General features: G+C 39.5%; 1 pseudogene; it reads left to right on the top strand.

Annotated features, from left to right (window-relative positions):
- The first annotated feature begins 12107 nt into the window (after nucleotides 1–12107).
- Nucleotides 12108–12821, top strand: LOC129647329 (proteasome subunit alpha type-2-like; annotated as a pseudogene).
- The last annotated feature ends 245 nt before the right edge of the window (nucleotides 12822–13066 follow it).

The following is a 13066-nucleotide window of genomic DNA, read 5'->3' as shown; positions in this document are numbered from 1 at the left end:
GCATTTGGATGATGATGTCACACTGAGGCCTAAGCTGGGGCAGGATTTAGCATCAAATTAATTAGGACTAGTCTCTCAAATCAGTAGCATATATATGGATATGTTAAGAGGTCCCCAGAGTCCTTCTTACCCTGAATTATCTTTATTACCCACCTACTATAATACCTGAAATGCTATTAGGTTTATGCCATTTCACTTTGGTTTCAGCGGTTACCATCATGTAAATATCATGCAATCTCAGAAGTTCTTATTGGGTGAATCTTTAGTGCAAAGCATTGTGGTGATGGATGCTCTGAGTAAAAGAACAAAAGAAAAACTAAGATGATGATAAAATGAGCTTATCTCTCTCAAGATCCACAAAGAAAACTGTAAGATACAATGAAAAGTTAATATTATATATAAAATGCTTAAAGGTGTGATAAGGACCTGTATGAAATAAAAATGCAGAGAATTAAGTGATCAGTGGGTGCTGGAACAGACATATGACTTGAATTAAGACTTCAGAGGAATACCAAGTAACTCACTAGATGTCATCAACAATTTAGGTTTAATTGATACCCAGTTTAATTAGACATCCAGTTTCCCTGGAAAGAAGAGAAAGATTTAGAATAGATTAGATGAAATAGATCAGATGACTCAGGAGATTGAACAGTAAAGCAAGCCTGGGCGGAAGGCCCCAGGACCGATGCCAAAGGGGGCTGAACTGTGACATGGCCAAAAATGTCCAAGGTCACATTTGTTTAACTTTTCTGACTCTTGTCAGAGCTTTGTTGAACTGTGACCCAGGGGTTACTCAGTGCACCTGAACCTCTGTTTGAATGAGTAAGTAGTTGAATGGCCCTATGCATAACCTGGTAAAGTCCTTGGCAGTTATAAAGAAAAAGGTATGCTGGAACTGATCACTTTTAACATGGAAGTGAAAATTGCTCAGTCGTGTCCGACTCTTTTGCTATCCTCCAGGCTAGAATACTGGAGTGGGTAAGCCTTTCCCCTCTCCAGGGGATCTTCCCAACACAGGGAATGAACCCAGGTCTCTCACATCTCAGGCAGATTCTTTACTAGCTGAGCCACAAGGGAAGCCCAAGAATACTGGAGTGAGAAGCCTATCCCTTCTCCAGCAGATATTCCTGACACAGGAATCGAACCAGGGTCTCCTGTATTGCAGGCGGATTCTTTACCAATTGAGCTATCAGGGAAGCCCTTTAACATGCAAGTAAATGATTATTTATTGCATGTGTGTGTCCCTCCCACATTTATATGTTGATGCCCTAACCCTTAATGTAATGGTGTTTGGAGAGGGGCCTTTAAAAGGTCATTAGGCTTAGATGAGGTCATGATGGTGAACCCCCCGTGATGGGATTGGTGTCCTTATATAAAGAGGAAGAGACAAGGGCTCCCTCTTTCTCTCTTTCTATCATGGGAGGATATAGCAAGAAGGCAGCCATCTGCAAACCAGGAAGAGGGTCATGGTCAGATTCCAAATCTGCCAGCACTTTGATCTTGGATTTTCCAGCTTCCAGAACTGTGAGAAATAAATGCCTGTTGTTTAAGCCACCAGGTTGGTAGTATTTGATATAGTAGCCTGAGCTAAGACCCAAATCAATACAAAACACGGTACGAAAGGAATCGCATTCTTCTAGCATTTTCCAAAGAGGAAAAAAAACAAACAAAACCAAAACTCACAACAAAGCTTGGCTATCAGTTGACAAGAGGAAAACTCCTGCTTTTGGTTTTCTAGTCACCTTGACAATGAAACTGGAGTTTTCACAGCTTCCACTTTCTTTGGGTTGAAATCATCACCATCAGGCAGGGAAGGAGTAAGCTGTCATGACCCGCACAGACTCAGGGGGGCATCTGGGTCATTCGACCCAGGCCATTACCACTCTCTTCCGACTCTGAAAGGAACAGAGGCTTTGACGTCAGGGGCACATGAGTCATCCTTCCTCTTGGGGACTCTGGCTGAGATTCACAGGCCGCCTTTGCAGGAGCTGTTCTCTTAGTCATTCACAAAAAAGCATGCTGGAAAAGCTGAAGGGAAATGTTTGGACGAACAAGTGATTAAATTTCTATTTTCAAAGCAGAGAGCACACTTGCTTGCTCACAAAAGCAGTCTCATCCATATCACGTGCCCTAAGGGCACAGTAAATACTTGTTGATTGACTGACAAATGCATCTGCTGGGTTTTTGTAAATCCTGGTGTTGAAACTGAATTTTCAGATATGATTATATGGTTGGAATACAGAGGTTTGTGCTTATTTACTCCTTAGAGCCATGGAATGTCACTCAGATTCAGAGGGTTTACATCAAGAAGTTAGTAACATCCCTGGCTCTGCTATCGTGAGCATTCTGAAAGGAAAAGGAACAAGGACTTTTCTGGAGCTTTATCTTCAGGCCACATTCAATGAGAGGAAAAATGAACTGTGTTCTAAGGATTATTCTTTGTTTTGCTCCAAAGCCCTCATCAGTCTTTCAACCTATTTGAGAATATGTTAGGGCATAGAATAAAAATATCTTCTTACTTGCCAGCACTGTAGAGGGCGATCAAGAATGAATAAAAGGAGTGTTACTCCTAGATTCCTCCAGCCTGAGATAGGATGTATCATTATTACTTTGCTCCCATTTAACTGGTAGGGAATCTGAGACCCAGAAAGGGATGGTGAATTAGCCAATGATGCCTAAGAACTGTGGTCTAAGACTTCTCTTCTTTACTCTCTTGGGAGATCTACATGTTTTTCCTTTTTTTAAAAATATATTTATTTGGATGCATGGGTCTTAGTTACAGCATGGGGGATCTTTTGCTGTGGCTTGGGCTCAGTAGTTGTGGCACAAAGGAATCTTAGTTCCCTGACCAGGGATTGAGCACACATTCCCTGCATTGCAAGGTGAATTCTTAACCACTGGACCACCAGGGAAGTCCCTCCGTGGCTTTAAATACCTTACATGTCAATGACGATCACATTTCTTTCTCTAGCCCTAGGGTCAAACTGCATATACAACTTTGTGCTTTACATCTTTCCATGAAGACCTCATAGGCATTTCAGACTTCATATTCAAAATGAAACTCATACCTTTCCCCCTGAGACTTGATCTTTTCTTGTCTCCCTTTGAGGAATCACCATTTGTAGTTATTTAAGCCAAAAAGTCTAGGAGTCACCTTTGATTTCCCTGTCCTCATTCTGTACATCCAATTCATAGGTTCAGTTCAGTTCAGTCTCTCAGTCATGTCCAACTCTTTGCAACTCCATGGACTGCAGCACGCCAGGCCTCCCTGTCCATCACCAACTCCAGGAGTTTACTCAAACTCACGTCCATCGAGTTGGTGATGCCATCCAACCATCTCATCATAAGTAAGACTTTAAATTTCTACCTGTGTCCCTATCTCTCCATGTCCAGTGTCAGCATTCTAGTTTAAACTATGATCTCTCCTTACTGGGTTGACAGCATTAGCTCTGAACTGCTTTCTCTTCTTTGTCTCTTGACTCCTATAATCTATTCTCCAATATGAAAGCTATTGTGAGACTCTGAAAATATTAATGAGATCTTATTCTGATTCTCCTTTTACAATGTCTACTGGTTCTGCATTAATTTTCAGGTGACATGCAAACCTCCCATCGTGGCAGGAGGGTCTTACATACACTGGTTTATCTCACATCTCTTTCTCCTCTTGCTCTGGCCTCCTTGGTTGTGGCATTGAGTTGCTAGGTCATGACCGACTCTGAACTAATGGACTGCAGCATGCCAGGCTCCCTTGTCCACCACTATCTTCTGGAGTTTGTTCAAGTTTATATCCATTAAGTCAGTGATGCAATCTAACATTCTCGTCCTCTGCCTTTTTCTTTTTGCTTTCAATCTTTCCTAGCATCAGGGTCTTTTCCAATGAGTCAGTTCTTTGCATCAGGTGGCCAAAGTATTGGAGTTTCAGCTTCAGCATCAGTCCTTCCAATGAATATTTAGGGTTGATTTCCTTCAGGACTGATTGGTTTAATCTCCTTGCTGCCCAAGGGAATCTCAAGAGTCTTATCCAGAACCACAATTTGAAAGCATCAATTCTGGGGCACTCAGACTTCCTTATGATCCGACTCTCACATCTGTACATGACTACTGGAAAAACTATTTGTTGTTCAGTCACTCAGTTGTGTCCTACTCTTTTCAACCCCATGGACTGCTGCATGTCAGGCTTCCTTGTCCTTCACTATCTCCCAGAGTTTACTCAAATCATGTCCATTGAGTCCGTGATACCTGATACCATCCAACCATCTCATTCTCTATCACCGCCTTCTCCTCCTGCCTTCTATCTTTCCTAGCATCAGGGTTTGTTTTTTTTTTTTTTTTCCAATGAGTCACTTTACATCAGGTAGCCAAAGAACTGGAGCTTTGGCTTCAGTATCAGTCCTTTCAAAGACTATTTAGGGTGGATTTCCTTTAGGATTGATTGGCTTGATCTCCTTGCTGTCCAGGGGATTCTCTAGCACCACAGTTTGAAAGCATCAATTCTTATGTGTTCAGCCTTCTTTATTGTCCAACTCTCACATATGTATATGACAACTGGAAAAACCATAGCTTTGACTAGATGGACCTTTCTCTACAAAGTAATGTCTCTCCTTTTTAATATGCTGTCTAGGATTGTCATATGCAGTGATGGGACCAGATGCATAATCTGAGTTTTTTGAATATTGAGCTTTAAACCAGCTTTTTCACTCTCCTCTTTCACTTTCATCAAGAATCTCTTTAGTTCCTCTTCACTTTCTGCCATTAGGGTGGTGTCATCTGCATATCTGAGGTTATTGGTAATTCTCCCAGCAATCTTGATTCCACCTTGTGAGTCATCCAGGCTGGCATTTCACATGAGGTTCTCTGCAGGTAAGTTAAATAAGCAGGGTGACAATATACAGCCTTGGGATACTCCTTTCCCAATTTGGAATCAGTCCACTGTTCCATGTCCAGTTCTAACTGTTGCTTCTTGACCTGCCTACAGATTTCTCAGGAGGCAGGTAGGGTGGTCTGATATTCCCATCTCTTTAAGAATTTTTCACAGTTTGCTGTGGTCCGTATAGTCAAAGGAGAAGGCAATGGCAACCCACTCCAGTACTCTTGCCTGGAAAATCCCATGGACAGAGGAGCCTGGTAGGCTGCAGTCCATGGGGTCGCTAAGAGTCAGGCATGACTGAGCGACTTCACTTTCACTTTTCACTTTCATGCATTGGAGAAGGAAATGGTGACCCACTCTGGTATTCTTGCCTGGAGAATCCCAGGGACAGAGAAGCCTAGTGAGCTGCCGTCTATGGGGTCACACAGAGTTGGACACGACTGAAGCGACTTAGCAGCAGCAGCAGTACAGTCAAAGGCTTTATTTCTCGTAGTCAGTGAAGCAGAAGTAGATTCTGGCCTCCTTTAGTTCCTCCCATGCACCAGTCTTGCCCTGCCTCAAGACAGTTGTGTTTGCTATTTTCTCCACTGGAATTCTTCTCTCTACTTTTTCACAGAGCTATCTCTTTTCCATCTTTTAAGTATCAGTTCTAAGGCCCCTCCCTCAGGAAGTCATCTCTTCTAAAGCAAGGTTCCCCTGCCCACCCTTAATCCTTATTCACCAAATCATTTGGTTTAATCCCTTTGAAAGACTAACCACAAATGGCAATTATCAAGCTTATTTATTTACTTGTTTATTGAATTTCTGTGGTCTCCCTGCCTCTTTCTAAGTAAGTTGTAAACTCTAGGTAAGCCAGTGCCTTGCCTGTCTTCAAGGAGACAAATGGAGCCCTCACATCCTAGAGATAGATTTCTTGCGTTCTTAAGTCTAGCTTTGCCACTTGCTAGGAGAAAATGTTTAACCTCTTTGTCCTCTGTTACTAAAATTATGGCTTCAAAAGTACTAATACTTGCCTCAAATTTTTTTCTGAAGAACTCACTATTCTTAAGACAGCCTTTCCCAAGGGTATGTCCTCAGCAAATTTTAGCCATCATTATTATCAATCACATATTTACATAACATGCATTTGCTAAATGACCAATACATTAATTTTATGCATTCAAGGAAGACTTCTGCCATGTTACAGAACATAATTTATTTTTTAAAAAAATATTTACTTATGTATTTGGCTGTGCCATGTCTTGGTTGCAGCATGTGGGATCTAGCTGCCTAACCAGGGGTAGAACCCAGGCCCCTTGCATTGGGAGTGTGGAGTCTTAGCCTCTGGACCACCAGGGAAATTCCCAGAACAGAATTTAGAATACATATCAAAAGGAGTTCCTGTCTGGGGATTGAGAGTACATCCTCAGTGTCATCCTCAGAAGGTGTTTGTTTAGAAGCTGGCTGGGAGAGCTGTAGCTGTGGAGAGAGGGGGGAGGTGGTGTGTTGAAATGGAATATGATAATAATAGAAGCTCAAGTTTATTTAGCACTTACTCTGTGTTAAGTACTGTCACTCATATTTCTATTTTTTTCTCTCAAAATGACTGATGAATTACTGTGAAGTTACATTATGAAGCACTTCTTTTTAATTTCTATTTTTTGGCTATGCCACAGACAATGTGAGACCTTAGCTACCCAATCAGGAATTGAACCCACATGCCCGGCACTGGAAGCATGGATTCTTAATCACTGGACCACCATGGAAGTCATGTGAGGCACTTTTTGTGGCTCAAACCAAACTTCCTCAGATGACAGAAGCTGTGGACAGTCCATTTTTCTGCCAGAATATTCCTCTCATCCTCTACCCCATGCCTTGGTTTTACCCATCTTGAATTCTCAACCCCAGGGCCTCATCTGACCCAGATGGAATGCTCCAGATCTCCCTGTAATATGTACTCATCATGCCACCTATCTTTCCTTTCTTATATTCTTCATTGTTGTTGTTCAGTCGTTCATTTGTGTCCCACTGTTTGTGACCCCATGGACTGCAGCATGCCAGGCCTCCCTGTCCTTCATTGTCTCCCAGAGCTTGCTCAAACTCATGTCCATTGAATGATGCCATCCAACCATCTCGTATAGCTAACATTAATTTACATGATTGTTTAATTAATCTTCTTGACTCTATTCTCTACTTTGTGGGGTGAGGTCTCTGTCTTGTTTTTCTCACCATTTTATCTCCAGAGCCTGATAGCCAGAGGTGTATCCTCACCTCCACCCCATGCTTGGCATGCAGGAAATACTGAATAAGTAAGAGGGTATCCATACCACAGCAGAATGAACCTCATCCTTAAAACTGACTGTGATTCTTCTTTGAAGACTGAAAAATGCAAAAGCCAGTTTTATTTGAATTGCATTTTGGTGCTTATCAGCTCCCACGCTTCTCATTTCCTTCCCAACTGAATTTAAGCCGAGATAATGATGAAAAACAAAATTTGTCTTCAGCTCTAAGAGAAAAGAGAAGTCACGGAAAGAAAGAAATTTAAGAGAGTTAGCAGTGGGAAGTGAAAGATCAAACCAGGGCACTTTGTAGCATCTTTAAACTTTTATTCTATTGAGAATATTTAAGAAAAAAAAGAAATAATTGTATCTTCCTCTTTGCAACTAATAAGTCACAATCTGACTTATACAGTTATCTGTACATTCATTATATTTTCTCTAGAAGAAATACTTGATTTTCTTTAAAATTTTAAATGGCAGTAAGAGAAGTCAAAGAGTCAGACATGGCTGAGTGAGCACACACATACAATGAGAGGTCGTGCTGAGAGCATGAAATGTATAAATGAAAAAATATCACCAATTAACAGTATTTCTGAAGAGTTTGGCTCAACAACAACAACAACAACAACAAAAGGAAATTCAGAAGAAAAGAATCATCAAATAGCAATGTTTTTTTCTTATCACTTGATAACAAAGGTCACTTAGTACTCTTTTATTTCCATTAAAATAAGGATAACTCTAATTCATTAAGAATCATACAAATGATTTTGATCATTCATGCCAGTGATTTTCACTAGGGCTGATGAAATTCAGGGAGAAAAAAAGAGTATCACTGGATGATGCTGCTCTAAGTCACTTCAGTCGTGTCCGACTCTGTGCGACCCCATAGACGGCAGCCCACCAGGCTCCCCCGTCCCTGGGATTCTCCAGGCAAGAACACTGGACTGGTTGCCATTTCCTTCTCCAATGCATGAAAGTGAAAAGTGAAAGTGAAGTCACTCAGTCGTGTCCAACTCTTAGTGACCCCATGGACTGCGGCCTACTAGGCTCCTCCATCCATGGGATTTTCCAGGCAAGAGTACTGGAGTGGGGTGCCATTGCCTTAGTATGGTCAAATATGGCAAAAATAGGGAAATGGGCAAAAGAAGCTTGTTTACTTACTCAAGTGATGGTTTATGAGGAGAAATGCTTCTGATTGAAGAGATTAGGTGGAACCTCTAGCAGAAGTTCAAAAGAAAACATGACAGGTTTGAATTCAAAGGCAGTTCGAAGCAAGACATGGATCAAGTCTGATTATGAACATATATTTCAAATATAAAGCCAAATCTCTTGTTTGGAATTTGAATTTTTGCTAACCTTTAACAAATTAATATTTTAAGCAGCAGTAAGATTTTCAGAAGGGCACATGAAAGTTATATTTGTCATTGGGATTAGATGTAAGAACAATAAACTGAAATTACATTATTGATGTGAGGGTTGGGCCATGAAGAAGGTTGAGTGCCAAAGAATTGATGTTTTTGAATTATGCTGCTGGAGAAGAATCTTGCGAACCCCTTGTACTGCAAGGAGATCAAACCAAAGGAAATCAACCCTGAATATTTACTGGAAGGACTGATAATGAAGCTGAAGCTCCAATACTTTGGCTACCTGATACAAAGAGCTAAACTGTTGGAAAAGACCCCGATGCTGGGAAAGATTGAAGGCAAAAGGAGAAGAGGGCGGCAGAGGATGAGTTGGTTAGATAGCATCACCAACTCAATGAACATCATGAATTTGAGCAAACTCCAGGAGCTAGTGGAGGACAGAGGAGCCTGGAGTGCTGCAGTCTATGGGGTTGCCAACAGTCAGACACAGCAACTGAACAGCAATAACAATTAGAATTCACCTTTTAGTTATTCAAAAGTTATTTTGTTCTTTTTATTTATTTTAATTTATGCAAGCAATTTAGAAATTTATCCTTCTGAACTCTATATTAATGAGTCAGTTTTGGAAAGCTATTTTCCTGCATAATTATCCATTTCATCTAGTTTTCCAAATGTATTTGTATAGAGGTCTGCAAGTTAATCTTATTTAAAACATTCTTATATTTCAATGATTATTTCCCCCAATGCATTAGTTTTGTATTTTTGTATTTCCTTCCCAGTTAAGTTAGTTAGTGCTGTACTTAATTTGTTAATGTTTAAAGAAACTGATATCTTGTTTTACTAATTACATATGCTGTTTTTCTGTTACCTCTTTCATTAATTTCTGTTTTTATATTTATTATTTCTTTCTTTGTGCTATATTTTGGTTTACTTTGTTGCTGTGATGGTGGTGGATTTTTTTTTTTCTTTTATGAGTTGGGAATTTAGCTTAAAATGTTTTTTGTATTGATAAAGTATTTACGGCTTCAAATTTTCCTCAATTAACAGCTTTAAATATATACCACAGATTCTGAATTGTAGTGTTTCAACAAATTATAAAGATTAATATAGACAATGAGTCTTCTTTTGGCTTTGCTTACCTATATTTTTGGCTCTATATCAAAATTTCTTAAGCACTCAATTTTACTATTGTAATTCTTTAATTATATGGGTTATAGTATTGATTTCATTATACAGATACTAAAGAGCTTAATAGATTTTTTAGAGATTTTATGAATGATAAGTAGGTCTATTTGGTTATATCTTAGAGAGTAATAAATACCTGAGATACCTGAGTCAAAAATAATGCAATAACTTTTAGAAGTTCTGTTATTTTGATTGTGTAGCTCCTTGATAGAAGTGTTTTTCAGTTTAAAGCTTTTAAAACTAGTTTTTTATTTTGAAATGATTTTACATTTATAGAACCATTGCAAATATAATACAGAGTTCCCATATAGTCTTCAACCAGTTTGCCTGTTGTTAATATCTTATATTATTGTGGTACATCTGTCAAAACTAAGAACCAACATTGGTACGCTATGCTGTGAACTCTGAGGGGCTTCCTTATGACTCAGACAGTAAAGAATCTGCCTGCAACTCAGGAGACCTGGGTTCAGTCCCTGGGTTGGGAAGATCCTTGGAGAAGTGAACGGCTACCCACTCCAGTATTCTTGCCTACAGAATTCCATGGACAGAGGAGCCTGTTGGGCTACAGTCTTTGGGGTCATGAAAATTTGGACTCGACTGAAAACTGAGAAACAACATTGGTACACTATGCTGTGAATTAGACTCCAGACTTAATCTGGATTTTTCAGTTTTCCCATTAATGTTCTCTTTCTATTCCAAGATCCAATCCAGGGTATCACACTGCATTTAGAAGTCATATCTCCTTAGTCTCCTCAGATCTGCAACAGTTAAATTGTAGCTTTCAAATTCCTAGGAGGAAGGGCCTTTTAGCTTTTTAAAAAATACATTATTAATATTTATTGATTTTATTGCATTGTCATCTGAGTGTTTTTTTTTTGTCTTAAGCAATTTACTATTATTTTCCTTGTGACCTAATATTTTATCACTTTTGTAAATACACTATGTGTCCCTGGGAAGAAAGTGTGTTTTCTATTGTCAGGGTTAATGTTCAGTATGGGTCCATAAGAGCTATCTTATTAAATATGTTATTTAGGTCTTCTATATATTTATTGTCATCATGATTTATCTTCTACTGAGAGGGGAAGTCTCCTATTAGTATGTTTCTATTTCTCTTTGCATCCCCTATGGTTCTGCTTAATAAAGATGAATAAATGTAGTTTGTACAGCAGTCTGATATCTTTTGTGGATTTTAAAACTTGGTATTCATATGAACCTTTTGTCTTTAATGAATTTTGGCTTGAATTCTGTTTGAGACATCAAAATCTGAAGACTTGCTTTCTTACTATTTCCATATTCCTAGGATGTTTTTGCCCATTTCATTTTAAACCTCTAGGTCACTTTATTTTAGGTGTGTCTCTTGAATGCATCATGAAGTTAGGTCTTGCTCTGTGAGTATAATAGAGATTTATTTCTTTTAATAGAAGAGTTAAGATCATTCACATTTATTGATAGAGTTGTTGTGTTTTGTTTTAACATTTCCAAATTATTTTGTATTGTTTTCTGTGTTTATTTATGTGACATGTTTTTTTAAATTTATCATTTGATATTTCTGATATTTTATAGTTATCTTTTGGAAAGACCTAGATTTCTATGTTTTTTAATTTAATCTTCACTCTCTGGTTTGGGAGGTTTTATTTTTTTAAGATTTTATTTTTATATGTACCATTTTTAAAAAAACCTTTATTGAGTTTGTTACAATATTGTTTCTGTTTTATGTTATTTTGGGGGGAGGGACATTTGAGGCCTGTGGGATCTTAGTTCTCCAACCAGGGATTGAACCCACAACCCCTGCATTGGAAGGAGAGGTCTGAACTACTCAACCATTATGGAAGTCCCCTGGTTTGGGAGTTTTTAATGGTATCCTTTGACATCCAGGCTTCCCTTGTGGCTCAGCTGGTAAAGGATCTCCCTGCAATGCTGGAGACCTGGGTTTGACCTCTGGGTTGACAAGATCCCCTGGAGAAGGGAAAGGCTACCCACTCCAGTATTCCAGCCTGGAGAATTCCCAGTACTGTATAGTTCATGGGGTCGCAAAAAGTTGGGCATGACTGAATGACTTTCACTTTCACTGTGACATCCAGGAGCTTCCCTGGTGGTTTAGATGATAAAGAATCTGCCTGCAGTGCAGGAGACTCAGGTTTGATCTCTGGGTCAGGAAGATCCCTGGAAAGATAATGGCAACCTACTCCAGTATCCTTGCATGGAGAATTCCATGGATGGAGGAGGCTTGTGGGCTACAGTCCATGGTTGCAAAGAGTTGGACATGTCTAACACTTTTGTTTTCACTTTGACATACATTGATTTGAAGCCCATTTTCACCAGTGAACTCACTCTGCCTTCCTCACCAATTAGTGGTCATGTGAGTTATTTCAATTTTTTGGCAGTTATGAATAAAGCTACTATAAACAACAAAAAAGTGCTGTCCAGGTAAAGATGGCAGAGCACAGTTATCACTTTTCACTGACCACATCCAGCCTTCCTGCTAAACTTGTCCAGACCGAATACCCTTTGGCTGCTGTAGCTGGAGGAATCCCTTCAGTGAAAACTATAGCTGTAAATGGTATAGTATCAGCAACCGAGAAGAAACAGAAATCCATCCTGTAGGATGAGTGTCAAGAACACAGTGTGGAAGCAATGACCGAGCACTGAGGTTTGACGTGCGGTGGCATGAGCTCACATCGCAGAGTGCTGGTGCACAGAGTTGGGAAACCAGATCAGCAACACTATCTTGTTTCCCAAGAACCCACTGTCACAATTCTGCTGGTACAGAGAACAACTTCTGTGATTCAAGGATACACTCAGCCAGGTGGTGTTCCTTCACTTGGAGGGTTTTCTTTTTTTTTGGTTGGAATGATGAGGGACGATCATATTTATTTCAGTCACATCCATCTAGGCCTTACTTTGCCTGGAAAGTCACATCAATGGGAAAGAACTATGTGACTGGGAAAACTTCTCCTTAAGAAAATATGTAACCAAGATCTGTAACTTGAAGATGCCACCCGTACAGCCAAATTAATCCTAAAGGAAAGCTTGGAAGAGCAGAGGAGAGAAGATTACGTAGCAGCAGGAATCTGCAGTGAAGCCAGGCTTCCGAGTCTTACACCAGCTAAAGTTAAGAATTAGTTGGCTGCCATAGCATCAGAATAAAGTGACTGAAAAATCCAGAATTTCAGATGAGCTATCTACTGAAACATATTTAAAGTATACTTTGTTTTGCCAACTTGTTGCATATTTATTTCTACATAATTCAGTGGACTGATTTTTTTAAGACGACACTTACAAATCATAATTGTTAAATTTAAAAAGTGTCCCACACCCTTTCATACCTCTGTTCTTTCCTCTATGATCTTCCTACTGGTTGGAGAATACGTCGGCCATAGTACGTGACTCAA

This window comes from Bubalus kerabau, chromosome 3, assembly GCF_029407905.1.
Source record: "Bubalus kerabau isolate K-KA32 ecotype Philippines breed swamp buffalo chromosome 3, PCC_UOA_SB_1v2, whole genome shotgun sequence".
NCBI classification, from domain to species: domain Eukaryota; kingdom Metazoa; phylum Chordata; class Mammalia; order Artiodactyla; family Bovidae; genus Bubalus; species Bubalus kerabau.
This window is presented reverse-complemented; position numbering and strand designations above follow the sequence as displayed.